We start from the raw sequence: 17,748 nt of genomic DNA on the forward strand, positions 1-17,748 counted from the left end.
GAGGGTTTTAAATCCATTTGGGTAGCTGTTTTGTATTTTTGGGGGGGTTGCCATTCATGTCAAAAGTCAGGAAGTGCTAGAAATCCTGCATAAAAGTCCATTTTTGTGAGGTATCAAGCCAGTTTTTCTTGCTGCATTGTTATTGCAAACCTGTCACATCAGGACAGGAGAAAGAAGATGAGCAGATAGTTCGTGTTGTGTGCAACAGGTTAAATTGCTAGCATTTCAACAAAAGCAGGGCAGATTTTGAGAGGAGGGGCCAGGCTGATGGTGCATTTAAATGTGGATTTCCAGGAGCATTTTCATATTTTAATTTTAATTTATTTATTCTAAAACGGAGTGAAGTTTGTACTCATTACCACACACAAGAGCACCAGCTTCGAAAGGGCTCAGCAGGCACTGCCATCCCTAAATAGAAAAGGGATGATGAGTTTCAGGTTCAGTTCATCAGCTGGTATCAGCACTGTTCCACTGACTTCAGTGTGTCTACACCAGCTGCGGACCTGCCCCTCACTTAACTGCTCATTGGGTCACGCTCGCTTGGTCACCAAGGGCCCAAAAAGTGTGAAATCTTGGCTCTATTGAAGGCAATAGCAACACACTTGAATAGATCCAGAGCCTCCACATAAGCTGCAGTGTGCAACAAGGCTCACACCGCATGAATCTGAATTTTTCATAGAGCAACAGATACAGTTGGTGGCTTTTCTCTCCTATGGTAGCTCAGTTTAAGATAAGGTTCTGACCCAGGAAATCTAAAGTGCGTCCTTGCACATTTTCCATAAAAACAAACATTGGCACCAGCCACAGAGGATTCTGAACAAGAAGCTATCTTGACACCAACAACAATGCCATAAAATCGACACCATAAGCAAACTGCTGTGAGACAGTTCTAACAACTGTTCCTAATAATTTCAAACAGTTCCTGTGCATTGGTCTTTGTTAGAACAGCTGCTGTTTGCTGACTTGGTTAAGGGAGGCAATTACTTTTCTTGTTGTAAGTTGGAAATCCACATTTAAATACACCATCAGCCAAGGTCTCTCTCTGAAGCTGGTGTTCACTTGCACGTTTTGAAAGGCCATTCGATTATGGATGGGCCTGATCAAAATACTGGATCCACATGCCATCAAGTTTTGGTGAGGTTCAAACACAAAGCCCTACTTTGTAGCATGGGCCCATCTAGCTAAAAATCAGTAGGATTAATTTCATTGTCAGATAGACCTGTAGAAATAGTGACTAAATCCATTGTAATCCCTGGAGCTGGTCGCTATTCCACTGCTATCCACAGAGCAGAATTTAGTCCAATATATCCAACGTACAATTTGGTACTGTCCATCTTGTAGAGGACTAAAGTACCATTCATAACCACAGAGGGGGAATGAAGAGAAATAAGAGTTCATAAAAATACAATACACCTGCAACCTAGTTCACTCATGGCTGGAAGGGGGTACCTTGTGGCTGGTCTGGGGATCAGCATTCCTCTGATCTAGCCTCCCCTCCTAACTCCTTTCATTGCTCACTCTCAGGACTTGGGATGCTCTCTCTTCAGGACTCATCCCTCCAGCCAAGTCACTATGTAATTTTCACCTTCTATATCCCACCACACCAACTGTCCAGATCCTACCTTCAGCAGTCCTGTGCCACTTCCCAGTGACTGGTAGGTGAACCCAGGCCCCCTACTGCTCCAGGTTCCAGCTCAGTGACCCTATACCAGCAGCCAATGCCTACACAGTCTCAAACCTCATTGCTCTTTGACTGGGCTTCTTCCTACTCTGTCTTTCACAGGTTTTCTTCCCTACAAAGTCCTTCCATCAAGGACAGGATCCCAGGGCTTTTGCTCCTCACTGGGCTTCCTTCTACTCTCTTCTCTGTGCCCAGAGAGCAACTGAATGCGCACACACACTTCCCTACCCCCAGAACTCCCTCCTGCTTACAACTTCCTTTCTTTATAATCCTTCTCCCAGCTGTGCTTCATCTGCAATTAGGGTTTATCAATCAAGCATGACTTTTCCCCATGTATACAGTTAATTAGCCCCTTCTGAGCCATCTTAACTCCTACAAGGTTGGTGTGGGGTGAACACCCCATCACAACAACTTTCAATCTGAAATCATTATGAGTGTTCTTGACCATATGTGCTCTGAGTTTTATAACTTTAATTAGTATCTACAGAAACAGGCAACACACAGTGTTAAGGGATTTGGTATAAATAGGTTCTTGAGTTTGAAGGTGGCTTTTGTTATCAGTGCTTTGGGCTGTAGCTTAGAGTATATTCTTGCTGAAACTTCTTAAAAAGAACCAAAATACATTGTTTCTTAAAGTTTCAACTTCATGTCATCTTTTCTTTAAAGCTGTCAGCTCAAAAAATATAGCAGTGTTTCAATTTAGCTGTGATATATGGAAAGAAGGAGGAACCATGGGCACAATTTTAATGTATTTTTCAAGGTCTACTGATATCTACTGCTATAGATATTTGCTATATTTGTTTTTAGCTGGTAAATAAAATGAGATAGAAACAGAAAGTAGAGCTGGGTGAACAGTTCATAAAATTAGTTTGAACTTGCCTAAACAGAGATGTTTTATGCATCTTAAAACTCATTGTTCTACTAAATGTTCAGGGTTTACTTATAGCTGCTCTATTCTACTTCATATCTTCCTAATTCATGCATTAAAAATATGACCCTTCCAAGATTTGAAATGTATAAAATCTGACCCCTTAATCAGCTATATAATCAGATTCTTCTCTCATGCTAATGTCGAGCCCAAGTAACCTCTTGGAAGTCAGATTCCATGAAGCTGGAAGGATCAAGAGCACATCAGGCCCATAATTTTTGTTCCATCCCTCCTGCTATCTTTTCACATCAAGAAAAATTTGTTCTAACTAAACTTAAATGAGTTGCTGATGATCTCAGCATGGTGCTTAGAGGAGAGAGGTCCACTACTAGGATTTTCAAAAGCACCTAAGTGGTTGAAGACTCCAAGTCTCATTGAAAGTTTAAGGAACTTTTGTTCTTAACTCAACTAGGTGTTTTTGAAAATCCAACTCAACATCAACAAGCCACCACCAAAACCAGCACTAATTGACAGTGCAAGTAGAAGCCAAATTAAAAAAAAAATGGATATAGATACTAGACTACACTCACTCACTCATTCACAGAAGTAGTTCCTCAGACCAGAATGGAGATACTTCACTGGTCTACAGTGTACCTGTTCTGTGGATAAAAGACTTAATTCTCCAGGACTGAATATGGCACCTTTCATTAGCTCTAATATTCCTTCATTTATTTTAAGAAGTTTAATAAACAAATACGATTCCTGGAGCATTTCCATCTGAAGAACTGCAATTACTTTGCCATGCTCCATCAGGAGGGTGACAGCTGTGTGAAAATGAAGAAGCCAATAATGAAAATATTTGCAATGCACTTTTTAAACATGCTGCCCCAGAAAATGCAGAGCAAAATGCCAATGAATTGTTCCTTAAAAGAGAAAAATGAGAAAATTGCTAATAAAAGAGTAGTAACAAAAATAGGCATTGGATTCTACTTTTGATTATTCTGGCGTAAGTTAGAAGTAACTTGTGATCTCAGTGCACTTATGCCAGCATAAAACCTACATAAGCGGAAGGAGAAGCAGGCCCATGAGTGTTTTTTATTTTGATTTAAACGCATGAACAGGATTCTCTGATGCTTATGAGGAAAACTGTTTCAAAGGGATGGTGAATTAAGACCACACAAAGTGCTCCTACTTAATCAGCAAATAATGGCTAGAGATGAGGTATTTGGAGAAAGTACTTTATGAAAGTATGAAGGACCTCCATGTAAGATACAAAACATATATCAACATTATGGTACTCTTTTCCTTCAATAGTGCTCAACCTCATCAGAGATGCACCCCTCTTCCCTAATCTTCTTTTCCATCTTAGAAACCATTTTACAGTTCTTAGCAATTACTATAAGAAAAGAAACACCACCATTGTGACATAGTAGAATTTTGAACTAGTTTTAACCCTAAGGGCATGTCTACACTAAGAAATTAGGACGATTTTATAGAAGTCGATCTTTAGAAAGTGATTTTATATAGTCAATTGTGTATGTCCCCACTAAGTGCATTAAGTCGGTGGAGTGCATCCTCAATACTGTGGCTAGCATCGATTCAAGGAATGGTGCACTGTGGGTAGCTATCCCCCAGTCCCCTGGCAGACAATCGTTTCGCTCCTTTTTTATGAACTGGCAGACACCATAGCACGGCTAGCATGGAGCCCGCTCAGCTCACCACTGCTGATGCGAGCATTGTAAACACCTCACGCACTATACTGCAGTATATGCATAGCCTGGCGAGGAGCCACCAGCAGGAGGATGATTGTGAGGAAGACATGGACACAGATGTTCCTGAAAGTATGGGATGTGGCAATTGGGCATCATGGCGGCAGTGGGGCAGGTTGATACAGTGGAATGCCGATTCTGGGCTTGGCAAACAAGCACAGACTGGTGGGACCACACAGTGTTGCAGGTATGGGATGATTCCCAGTGGCTGTGAAACGTTCGCATACATAAGGCCACTTTCCTGGAACTTTGTGAGTTGCTTTCCCCTGCCCTGAAGTGCAGGAATATCAAGATGAGAGCTGCCCTCACAGTTGAGAAGTGAGTGGCGATAGCCCTGTGGAATCTTGCAATGCCTGACTGCTTCCAGTCAGTTGGAATCAATTTGGAGTGGGCATATCAACTGTGGGGGCTGCTGTGATCCAAGTAACCAGTGCAGTCACCGACCTTCTGCTAACAAGGGTAGTGACTCTGGGAAATGTGCAGGTCATAGTGGATGGCTCTGCTGGAATGAGTTCCCTAACTGTGGTGGGGTGATAGACGGAATGCATATCCCTATCTTGGCACTGGACCACCTTGCCAACCGGTACATAAACCGCAATGGGTACTTCTCAATGGTGCTGCAAGCACTGGTGGATCACAAGGGACGTTTCACTGACATCAACGTGGCATGGCCAGGAAAGGTGCATGATGCTTGCATCTTTAGGAACTCCGGGTTGTTCAAGCAGTTGCAAGAAGGGACTTACTTCCCAGATCAGAAAATTACTGCTGAGGATGTTGAAATGCCAATAGTTATCCTTGGGGAACCAGCCTACCCTTTGCTCCCATGTCTCATGAAGCCATACACAGGCAGCCTGGATGGTAGTAAGGAGCAGTTCAACTATAGGCTGAGCAAGTGCATAATAGTGGTAGATTGTGCCCTTGGATGTTTAAAAGCTCGCTGGCACTGTTTGCTGACTAGGTTAGACCTCAGTGCAACCAATATTCCCATTGTTATTGCTGTTTGCTGTGTGCTCCATAATATCCGTGAGAGTAAGGAGGAGACATTTATGGCAGGGTGGGAGGTTGAGGCAAATTGCCTGGAGGCCAATTTTGAGCAGCCAGACACCAGGGCAATGAGAAGAGCACAGCTAGTTTCATGACTGGCCAGGCTACGGTGTGACAGTTGAGTGTGTTTCTCCTTGATGCAAACCCTGTAAACTCCTTGATTTTAATTCCCTGTAAGCTAGCCCCCCTTCCCTTTTCAATAACAGCTGGCAAAAGAAATAAAATCACCATTGTTTTGAAACCATGCATTCTTTATTTATTAATTTTTTTAAAAAATGAGATAACTGGCAAGGTAGCCTGGGTGGGGTGGGGAAGGAGGGAAGGACAAGGCCACATTGTTTATTGTAGCCACATTACAAATCAAAACTGTTTGAACAACAACGTTCTGTTGCTTGGGCCATCCTCTGGAGTGGAGTGGGTGGGTGCCCGGAGCCTCCCCCATGGTGTTCTTGGGCATCTGGGTGAGGAGGATATGGAACTTGGGGAGGAGGGCAGGCAGTTACACAGTGGATGCAGCAGCGGTCTGTGCTCTTGTTGCCTTTCCTTCAGCTCCACCAGATGCCTGATCATGTCCATTTGCTCCCCTATAGCCTCAGCATCACCTCCTGCGTCTGCATTTATATTTTTGCCTTCTAATCTGCAATAACCTCAGGGACGGAGATGATAGGGAGAGCACAGGAACATTTGCACCTGCAGGGGGATAAAAAGGAAGAATAAAATTTAAGATGATACATTTCTGAGAACAAAAGGGAGATTCTTTCACAGTGAATCAAGCAATTCACAGGAGACAGCACATCTGCTTTAGGTACAAGGTCGCATTTTGCCTTTAATATTGAATGCCTGCTGGTATGGTGACACATCACACACGGCTAGGCAACAGAATTTGGTTTCCAGGCAGCCATGGCAAGCCAAAGGGTATGCGGGGTTGGCTTCTTCTGCCTTCATAACATGTGGGAATGGCATCAAACTGCAGCACCCTCCTTTCCCATAGCAGGCAAAGCTGGTTGGGTTTGCTATTTAAAAGGAGGGGCTGCGGTTTTGGGGTGGATGTGTAGCACGCCCCTTCCCCCCACCCCACCGCGTGGCTATTCTCAGGGATGATCCCTTTTAGTCAAGCACAAACAGCCCAGCATGAATGGGGTCCTTTTACTGTTCCCTTACAAAAATTCCCCTATTTCAACCAGGTGACCATGAATGATATTACTGTCCTGAGGCTAACACAGAAAGATAAAGACTGAATGTTGCTTGAATGTGACCAAAGTCCAGGACCATTCGCTCCCATGCTTTGTGCTGCAATTATTCCAGACTACTTGCTACTGGCTTGGCATGGTAAAGTGTCCTATTGTGGAGGACGAAATAAGGCAGCCCTCCCCAGAAACTTTCTGCAATGACTTTCATAGTACCACCAGGAGAGCTTCATGGAGATGTCCCTGGAGGATTCCCGCTCCATCCCCAGACACATTAACAGACTTTTCCAGTAGTTGTACTGGCCACAAATGATCCCAATTCTTCAGGGTAAATCAAACATTAAACACTATTGCTTTTAAACCCTGTAGTGTAGTTACAAATGTGCACTTACCAGAGGTGCCTTCTCTGACTTCAGGGTCCGGGAACCCGCCTTCAGAGGGTATTGGCTCCAGGTCCTGGCTGCCAGGGAGAATGGATTCTCTGCTTGCCTGCTGCGCATTCTCCTCCTTCTCTTCCTCATCCACAAAATCCTCCTCCCTGTTGTGTGAGATTCCCCCTTGCAGGCGTCCATGGACAGCGTTGGGATAATGGTAGAATGACATGCAGCTGATCATAGAAGTGGCATGTATGGGGCTCTGACCCAGAGTTATCGTTTGCCTCCTTTGTCTTTTAGTAGGGTTGCCTGAGTTCCTTAACTTTCATGCGGCACTGCTGTGTGTCCCTGTTGTAGCCTCTCTCCACCATGCCCTGTGTGATTTTGGCATATATATTAGCATGTCTTCTTTTTGATCGGAGTTCAGCCTGCACAGATTCTTCTCCCCATACAGTAATCAGATCCAGTGTCTCCTGTTTGGTCCATGCTGGAGCTCGTTTGTGATTCTGGGACTACATGGTCACCTATGCTGCTGAACTCACCACACTGACCAAACAGGAAATGAAATTCAAAATTTCCCAGGGATTTTCCTGTGTACCTGGCTACTGCATCGGAGTTGAAAGTGCTGTCCAGAGCAGTCACATTGGAGCACTCTCAGATAGCTCTTGGAGGCCAATTCTGTTGAATTGCGTCTGCACTACCCCAAATTCAACCCAGCAAGGTCGATTTTAGTATTACTCCCCTCACCGGGAAAGAGTACAGCAGTTGATTTTAAGAGCCCTTTAGGTTGATGGAACGGTGTTGGTTGTGTAGACACATTGCTTATAAGATCGACCTAACGCAGCTAACCTTGTAGTTAGACTAGGGCTAAGACAGCATCTTGCAGTATGGTGTCATGAGCCTTAGGGTGACCAGATAGCAAGTGTGCAAAATCGGGACAGGAGGTGGGGTGTAATAGGAGCCCATATATAAAAAAAGCCCCAAATATTGGGACTGTCTCTATAATATTGAGACATCTGGTCACCCTAATAAGCACCCATGTCCCTATGGAGTCAGTGGGAGTTGAGATCATAGAGTCAAAGATTTTAAGGTCAGAGGGGACCCTCATGATCATCTAGTCTGACCTCCTGCACAATGCAGGCCAGAGAATCTCACCCATCTACTCCTGTAATAAACCTCTAACCTATGTTTGAGCTATCAAAGTCCTCAAATCATGGTTTAAAGACTTCAAGGTGCAGAGAATCCTCTAGCAAGTGACCCGTGCCCCACGCTGCAGAGGAAGGCAAAAAAAAAAAAACAAACAAAAAAAAAAACAAACCCCCCAAAACTGCCAATCTGCCCTGGAGGAAAATTCCTTCCCGACCCCAAATATGGCGATCAAGTCTCAGCAGCCAGATACCTAGGAAAGAATTCTCTGTAGTAACTCAGATTCCACTCCATCTAACATCCCATCACAGACCATTGGGCATATTTACCTCTAATAGTCAACGATCAAATAATAGACATCTCATTGGCTCAAACACTGAGTTGAATATCTGGCAGCAGCCAACTTTACATTCCATAGTTACTATAAACACCTTGCAGAATTACCTCAATAAAGAGCACCATGCTAATTTCTTCACATTCTGCAACTCCCCACATGTACCTCCATCCATAGGCACGTGGAGTGGGTAAACCATCCCAGCACAGAACTAGATTGTGTAGTCCTTAGGCTGAGTATTGACCGAAATGGGATTGTTCATCTAAGTGCACCTCGACATAAGAAGTCTACAATCCAGCCCCAAATTATCAAAACATCAAGGTAGTATATCTTGGATATTTGACACTTATAAGGCTATTCAAAGTGGGTTGGTGGGTGGAGAGGAATATACCATGGTTTCTACTCAAGTTTGTTGAAACCCAAAGAATCTTTATTTGGACTGAATCCTAATCCCATCAAGGAACATCTGATAAGGAGAGGACAGAAGCAGCCATGGCATAATCAGAAGAGTATGACTAGCTCACTGTTAAATTATCACTGGCAGAGCAACAAAAGATCAAGTTGTACCATTTAATCACAGTTCCAAGAGGAAGCAGGTGGACATAAGATAGCAGAGGGACCAAAATAGAACCCTGGGAAATCGCATCATGGACTAATTCCCCAGCTCTCTGTATACAAAGTTACCCAAGATGACAAAATGGCAATAGTAGGATTTGAGCCAATTTTAAACAAGGGATTAGCCCACCTGCTGCAATCTCCCAGGCAATCCATGCATGTGGAAGCTGCCAGAAGATTCAATAAACTGGAACCAAAACTGATTAATGGTCTTCAGGATCATTTAAAGCATTCAGTCAATCAATTCCTCTGCTGTAATTAGCAAGCAATAAGAACTCAAAGTGGAAATTGTATATAACTTCTCAGCCCTTGTAGATTACAACTCCATCACCACCACTGTCCCAAAAGTCTTAGCAGAAAACATGCAAGTTGGATGAAGCTACTTGTATGTCTAATACTTCACAAACTAGTTACTTACAAATAGTTTTAGTGGAAGGTGTTTCTTGCCCTCTTGGCTAATGGTAAAATACCAAGGACATGGCTGCTGCCAGGGCCGGCTCTAGCAATTTCACCGCTCCAAGCACGGCGGCACGCCGCGGGGGGCGCTTTGCAGCTCACCGGTCCCGTGGCTCCGGTGGACCTCCTGCAGGCGTGCCTGCAGATGCTCCACTGGAGCTGCGGGACCAGCGGACCCTCCGCAGGCACACCTGTGGGAGGTCCACCAGAGCCGCCTGCCGCCCTCCCGGCAACCGGCAGTGCGCCTCCCGCGGCGTGCCGCCCCAAGCACGCACTTGACGTGCTGTGACCTGGAGCCGGCCCTGGCTGCTGCTAGGAAGTGATGGAGAAGTGAAATAAAGAGAGAAAAATGTGAAGAAAACAACAATGTTCACTTTCTAGAGCACACTCGTTAGCCATTAGCATCCTCCCAAGGGTGGAAAGGAAGGATATTACAAATGCAATTATTCCCACTCAGCTGTTGGCCTTCCTTGCTGTTTCTGAGATTAGGTTCTTCTAGTGAAGAATGTTGGGCACTTTTACAAATAGCCACATTCCATTTTAGGGATAACCTGGCTCCCAAATAGCCACACACAAACCAAACTGAAGTGAATGGGAGTGACATGCACATACCTGAGGAATTTTGCCTTGTTTCTTATGTCAAGTATTCCGGGAGTGCTTCATTCACATGTGGACAAAACCATCTCCCCCGGCTTACTTTGACTGCACTTGTTCTCTGCGAGCTTCTGCTACCAAAAATATTGGATGAACACCTGGTCCCATTGAAGTCAATTATAAAACTCCCTTCGATGGGTGAAATCCTGACCCCATTGAAGTCAAGTCCAGCTACCGAATTAAATGATGCTGACAACTGCTGAAGGATACTGAATAGATGATATAAACCCAGGTGAAAGCAGATGTGATTCCCATTGACTCTATTGGGATTTGCATCAGCTCCTGCCGGGTTTCCATGTGTCCCTTTAGGAGTAAGTATATTCAAATATGGACATCATGAGCATTCATTTCTGTTGTGTTGCTTTTAAAAAAACTCACATAGGTGCTTTCTTATAACTAAGTTATGCTGATAATTTAATAATCAAGAAGTCTACTGCAAGGGAAGAATCTTTTGAAATGAATAAGAAGTCATAACTTTGATTGGTTAGCAGAGCTTATAAAAATACATTTGCTTGTCATCAAGTTCTAACCTTTCAATGCAAGAAGTGAAACCTTCCTGCTAATGATTTAGTATTGTCAGCTGTAGATGAATAGATTATCTGCTCGTGCAGGTAATGGGGCAAAAGCATTCCAAAATCCAAAAGAGTTATATCATGTGTGAATATGTCCCAGTGTTATAATTGGTCAGGAATTTACCACTGAAATGATTTCACAGAAAATGCAGTTTCCACAAAATTGAAATGAAGCTGGGTGTGCATCATGGACTCACAGGACTGCAGCTGAAACATGGGAAATGTAGTCTGACTATGGTGATGCCCCATGCAGGGAACAGGTGCCTCTTGCCCCCAAACTACAACTCCCTGGAGGCATTGAGCACCGAAGGCAGATGTTGTGTAATGTTGAATGGACTCAAACCACAATGTTTCAATGTTGTTCAATAAACCACCCCACCTCCCCTAAACAAAAACAAAAACCTACCCAAAAAATCCATTTTGATTAAGGATTGTCAAAACACTGTTTTAATCTGAAGTGTTGATATTTCCAAACTGAAATGTTTAGAACTTTTGTTCCACAATACCTTTTTCATATTTCTATTTCCCTATGCAAAATGCTTTCAAGAAACCCTGAAATTGTGCAAAATTATCTTTCAAAGCTCATAGTAACTGCTTTGTGAGCAACCCAAGGGCTGAAATTTTGAACATGTTGAAAGATTGCATTCTACATATGTCAAACTTAGATGCAATCCTAGCATTTTTTTTCCTTTTTATTTTGGCTCATGCATCTTAAATTAATATTAACAGGCAATAAGGAAGCTATATTTGGGAAGAGAAATATCAAATATGATTGTACTAAAATTAAGCCAGTCACTATTTGGAAAGAAGGTTAAACTTAGGGATAAATTGTAGTTTTAAGCCACAGCCCACAGCAGTTGCTGAGACACATACTAGCAGGAGCTCTTGCAAAGCGAGAGCACATCTTTCAGCAACAATCTTTCAAGGGTACAGTGTCCCTTGTCCCATTCAGGGTGAGAGCCAGTGGGCTGGTGTGATGATCAGGAAAGGATTCTTGTGTTCTCTCTCAAACACTTTTGCAGAACTGGTCACAGTCTGACCCTTTACAATGAAGGCAAGAGAGCACTTAAAATGGCTTAGCTGGTCAATCAGACTGAATGCAAACAACAACAACAAAAAACACCTAAACTGCTAAACTGATCCAGTTACATAAGCAAAGGACTGAGAGATTCAGAGAAGCACCAAGGACATGCTGAAATAGTGAGACTCCAACCCCCACAAGAAGACAAGCTTCTAAACTACAGGAGCCCAGGAGATACAATTCCCAGAGCACCGTGCACTGGGCTGGGAGATGGGGGAATCAGGAAAGTCTAAGTGACTGGTGGCTAGGACGATGATGAAGGAAAAAACCTTTCAGTCTCTGCTGACTAGGGAGCACTGCGGGAGAGAAGGGAGCCAAATGCCAGCTACATCAGTGAGCAATGTATAATCAAATTCATGGAGCAGAACTGGGGTAGGTTTCAGTAGGATTTGCCTGCCAGCTCTTGCATCTGGAGTAAGGATGTAAAAATAGTAGTTCCAGCAAAGAGCAGAAACAGATAAAACAATACAGCAAGATGGGAGCAAAATAAATTATTTAGTGCAGTGGCAAAAGATTTTTTAATGTTACATTTCCAGGCTTTGAACTATTTTGCCAATGCCTTCTTTGGCTTCTTTGTCACTTGTCAGATACAGAAGAACTTATCTCCATAGCAACACATATTAAATGTAGGAGGTAGTATCTACCTACCACAGCTCCTAAGCCAATTAGAGCTCATTAGATAGTAACCTACAATAAGAAAGACATCGGGACACAAACATGCATATGTTCAATTAAAATAAAATAGTCAAGTCAGTCACTACTAAAAATCCCCATAAAGTTATGTATGGTAAAAGGACTGAAAACAGTATCCAAACATATTTTTAAATAGGAACAGTTCTCTAGGCACTACCAGATCTGCTGCTCTGAGAATATGTGTGAAGTAGAGTAGATGAGATTCTGGAATGCTGATGCTGAGTGCCATCCAAGAACTGAGAAGATTCAGAGTACTTAGTAGATACAACTTGTAACTACTACATAGCTGATAGAATGACTCAGTGACGAAACAAAAAAGTGACGGAGACTGGGATCAGCAACAAAAGTGGGGCCCAATCCAACAAGGTCGTAAGTGATTCCAGAAACGTGCTGAACATCTTCAACACAAAATAAGTGTGGAGGTTATTTAACAACACATAAGAATAGGGAGAAGTTCGAAAAAAATGCATCAAGGGAACTCTGATAAGAATAGTCCATAAAAGACAAATTCATAAGAGCTCTGGATTCAGTAGGGGCTGCGGGTACTTAGCATCTCTGACAATCAAGACGTTGTCATTATGTTTGCTATTTTATTACCCATTAATCAAGCACTTTTGGCAATACCATTTTGTTCCTATTGTGATCCAATACTCTGACCATGCCACAGTTTTGAATCTTCTTTTTTTCACAAATACACCACATGGATTTCCTTCACTTTAATTTGCTCCCTCTTTTGGCTCTTTTTTTTAGAAGGGAGCATGCCAAGTAACAGACTCTCAACATGGTATTTTAGGACTTCTAAAATACAGGCCACGCTACACAGTGATGGTGCAGTAGTGTATATGTGTACCAGTACACTCTGCTGTATTGAATGTCATACTCACCTCACATGATTTGACTGGCACTCTCCACTGGATGGAACGCAACAATAAACCTTATTTCTACTATAGCAAATGAGGATTTTCCTTTGGTGTAAATGGTAGTGGATGATGTTTGAAAGAGCTGAAAGTTGAGCACTAATGCTGCTGCCAGCCTTGAAGTTTGGAGCCACTTCATGTGGAACAGCTGACACCTGTCAATATTATGTGTTTATGGAACTGCTAAATATTTCTGCTTCCAGTTCTAATTCAATTTGAATTTTGGGGGATGTTTGAGGTTCGTTCATATTCTATTCAAGCTGACTAGTACACTCCTGAGAAACCACTAGAACACAAAACAAAAAACCAAACCAAACCAAAACTATTATTAGGCCACATCTTCCACCCATTTCTTTCCTGTGCCTGGTTAATGACACATCCCACATTATTTTCAGTCTTGTTATTCATAGCAAACTTCATAGGCTAAATGCAGTTAATAAATGGCACGAGCAAAGATGTAATTCTTTAACAGATTTCAAACCTCTGGTTAAAAGACAAAAAATTAAAAAAATTCCAGTATAAAAGGAACCACACTATAATGAGTCTCACATTATAAAAACTGCTAATAAGCATCCTCTCAGAGGTGCATTTTTACATATATATGATACTGCAACTCAGAGGTAATCCTCGCAACCTGTATACAATTCCACAATGCGGAATATTGTTACCCTCATCTTTATTGTGGAGGGCAACAGGACACAGACAAATGCAAAAAAAAAATGAAATAAAAATAAAAAATAAAGAGCTTGAAATGGTGTGGGAGGGAGCAGGGAGGAATTACACAGCTCATTTAGGCCAGCTCTCAGTTACTCATTAGCATCACAGCCTCACTTTGCCATAAACAGTTCAGCATTAGAGTCCGATTCAGGTGTTCATTTTAACTGAGGCCTGGGACCTCCACCCCTGCTTAATTTTAAGGCCCCATAAATGGATCACCTGACTTGCAGGTAGCCAATCAGAGAGTAGCTCTCTTATAACCCTGCAGCAGGTCATCTTGCCTGCAGCCAGCCAATCAGAAGGATGTCTGAGGGAAAGGTGCTCCCACTGCTGATTTTTATCCACAGGACAATGATACAAAAAAGGTTGCAGAGATCTGGCTCAGGTAATGCCAGGGCCACCCAGGGGGTGGGCAAGTTGGGCAATTTGCCCCAGGCCCTGGGCCCCGCAGGGGTCCCCATGAGAATATAGTATTCTATAATATTGCAACTTTTTTTTTATGGAAGGGGCCCCCAAAATTGCTTTGCCCCAGGCCCCTTGAATCCTCTGGACAGCCCTGGGTAAAGCCTGGGTAATTTACTATCAGATACATACAAGCTTTAAAGTTTGCTTTTGTGTTTGTCCATGTTCTTTGTGTGCTGCAATAAATGTTTGTGAACTAAACATCTTGCCTTTCAGACTGTTATCCAAGACATCCAAGCTGTTATAAAAAAAAACAAATAGGATGAAATCAGAGTGAACCAATTATGCCAAAATCATTTGCAGGAACTAGAAGAACATTCAGAAACACAGTGACCAATCCAATTAATAAAAGACTAACAGGGAACACACTCAACAGATGCAATATAACATTAATACTGTCCTGATCCTTAGGTGCAGCAAACATCTAAATATATCCTTCATTGAACAAAAGTCTTTATAGGAAAACTATGCTCTCTCTCTTTCTGTAAATCAAAATCATCATGCACTGACTTCTACAAAGCTCCATTTAGTTAGATAGTAGCAGCTCAAGATCACAGCTATTATATTTACTGTCCTATCTATGGTAGTTTTATGAAATTCATATATCTGAATAAGGAAATTGTGACACTAGACAAGCTAAGAAATGTAAGTCATTATCAGATGCTGCTGTCATCTGGTTAGTATCATAGCAAGATATTTAGGATTCTATACATGGCCATATTAATACTTACAGTGAGTAATCTGCAGATTGGTAGAATAATATTGCCTTCAGCTTCTCCTAATTCCTTCTCCATAGTGCAAGTGAAAACAACCAGGGGACAGTATATCACTGAAAGATCTTGCCTAAAAGGCAGCGTGTTGAGGGAGCAGGGAGAGAGAGACAGAGATTTTTTTCCTCTCCCTCGCTAAGCTTCTAATTTGTTGAAGAATCTAGTGTTTTCCTTTCCGATTTCTAGGATTATTCTGCCCCATTTTAAAGAACAACTATACTGTGTGTTTACTTGCCCTGTTCACAGGTCCAGCCGATTGCGGCTCCCACTGGCTGTGGATCGCTGCTCCAGTGGGAGCCGCGATCGACTGGACCTGCAGACGGGGCAGGTAAACACATTGGTCCGGCCCACCAAGGGCTTTCCCTACACAAGTGGTGATGCCTGTTTGAGAAACTCTGTTCTATAGCTTGGTGGTGAGAGTATTTACCCATGATGTAGAAGATCCAGGATCCAGTCCCCCTACTCCCATATTGCAGGTGAGTACTCTAGGGCTTAGGACACATCTTTCCTACTAGCTAGCTTTGGCAGCTCCCCACTCAGCATGGTATAATTTGTGAACCCCATTCTGAGATGCCTAGCTCCCTTCGTTCATTATATTGGAAGCCTGAGCACTTAAGTCAGGCTTTGTGAATACTAGTGATTTTCTACGCACCTAGAAGTTAGACATTGCAATGCTGAGCATTGCCACACCTAAGTCCCTCATGAATCCAGCCCAATGCGTAAGAGTAATACTTTTCCTTAAATATTGACACTATGTTACATACTTGGACTGCTCACTGGCATCCATTGGTTAGTCAATATTCGAGAAATGTATTTGAAGTCCAGCCTATTGTTATCTGGAATTACTAAAAATAAAACAATTAAAAAAGATACAAAACTGACACTAGGTTAACTAAACAAACACTTGAAGGCTGAACCCTAAGCCTGCCCCCCTCATGCATATGCATTACAAAACAATTTTTGAGGATATGATCACATATGATTTCTTAAATATAAAATCATACTTTTCATTCTCCAACCTCTAGACAAATGTAGCATCTTGTAGCACTCTGTCTTTGAAAGACATTCACATCAAAAATACACAGTAAATGGTTCTTACATGACACACTGGATGTTTTGTAAACTTAATATGTAGCAACCGTGAACATTTGGTGGCATGTACAGCTAACTAACTTCAGAGACAGATGTCTTCCTGCATTGCACCTAAGGGAGGATGTGGTGCAGATTGAAAATGTCTGGCTTAGGGTTGCATACATAATTATTCAAATAATTATGTTAAACAGAAGAGATCTGATATAAAAGTCCAAGTGAAAAGATATACAAGGCCCTATGACAATAAAATCAGTATACGTATTACGAGATTCTACACATGGTTATCTAAAGTTATAGAGAAGTATATGATTTGAAGTATCAGGGGATAGCCGTGTTAGTCTGTGTCCCCAAAAACAACAAGGAGTCCAGTGGCACCTTAAAGACTAACGGATTTATTAGGGCATAAGCTTTCGTGGGTAAAAATCCTCACTTCAGATGCATATGATTTGAGCAATAGTTCTTTTGTAATCATTTTTATGGAGTACATATAAGATTTAGAAAACTACTTTCTTCACCTGTGCACGGTTTCATTGGTGAAATCTCTCTTTAATCTGTAACTAAAAATATTCTTCATCTCAAGCCTTTGGATACCCGGTTCACCTCACTTCTAATGGCTGTATATGCAAGTGCAATAGCTACAGTTGCTGCAGCCATTTCTCTACCAATCCCTTTTCTTTGCTGTTTAAATATATGCAGTGTAACAGTTTAGCACTTTTAAACAGAAGTAATGTAAACAAAGAAGAAAAAGGGAGTCATCTTTTTTAATAAAAAAATTAAAAAGTGATTTTGGCTATTCATTTTTCCAGACATTTTTAAGGTCAAATCCTGCAATTCTTGTTCAAGCAAAGTTCCTCATGAAGTCCAAATCAGTAAGGACTTCAGAATTTGACATTAAGTATTTCACTTGGTTTAAAAGAAGCAAAAAATATTGCAAAGAGAAGCAGATTTCCGTTACACAACATCCAAAAAACAAACAAACTGTGATCTTTCAAAAGATTTATAAATTATTTGTAAGTGTATCAGATGCCAAAATAAGATCTGTGATTGAAACATTAGCCACTGGCTAATTATTACTATTATTTTGGTTGATGGCATTACTGACATTTCCAACAAGCTGATACACAGTAATGCGTAATGAGCATCATCACATACAAGCAGTGTTGCAATTTTTCTTGAAGAAATTGGAAACAAAATAAAATCACATATGAATTTAACATAAGATTATTATAGTAATTTCTATGGATATATATTTAAAGCACCGATATGTCTGACACCGTTCTAAACCATCTTTACAGGACAGCAAAATATAAGCCTTC

General features: G+C 41.9%; 1 protein-coding gene across 3 annotated transcripts in view; it reads right to left on the minus strand.

The window, feature by feature from the left end:
- Positions 1-17,748, minus strand: part of ADARB2 (adenosine deaminase RNA specific B2 (inactive)) — a 442,068-nt gene that overhangs the window by 298,134 nt on the left and 126,186 nt on the right. The gene's annotated exons all lie outside the window — the stretch shown is intronic.

Source organism: Gopherus flavomarginatus, chromosome 2 (genome assembly GCF_025201925.1).
Source record: "Gopherus flavomarginatus isolate rGopFla2 chromosome 2, rGopFla2.mat.asm, whole genome shotgun sequence".
Classification (NCBI taxonomy): domain Eukaryota; kingdom Metazoa; phylum Chordata; order Testudines; family Testudinidae; genus Gopherus; species Gopherus flavomarginatus.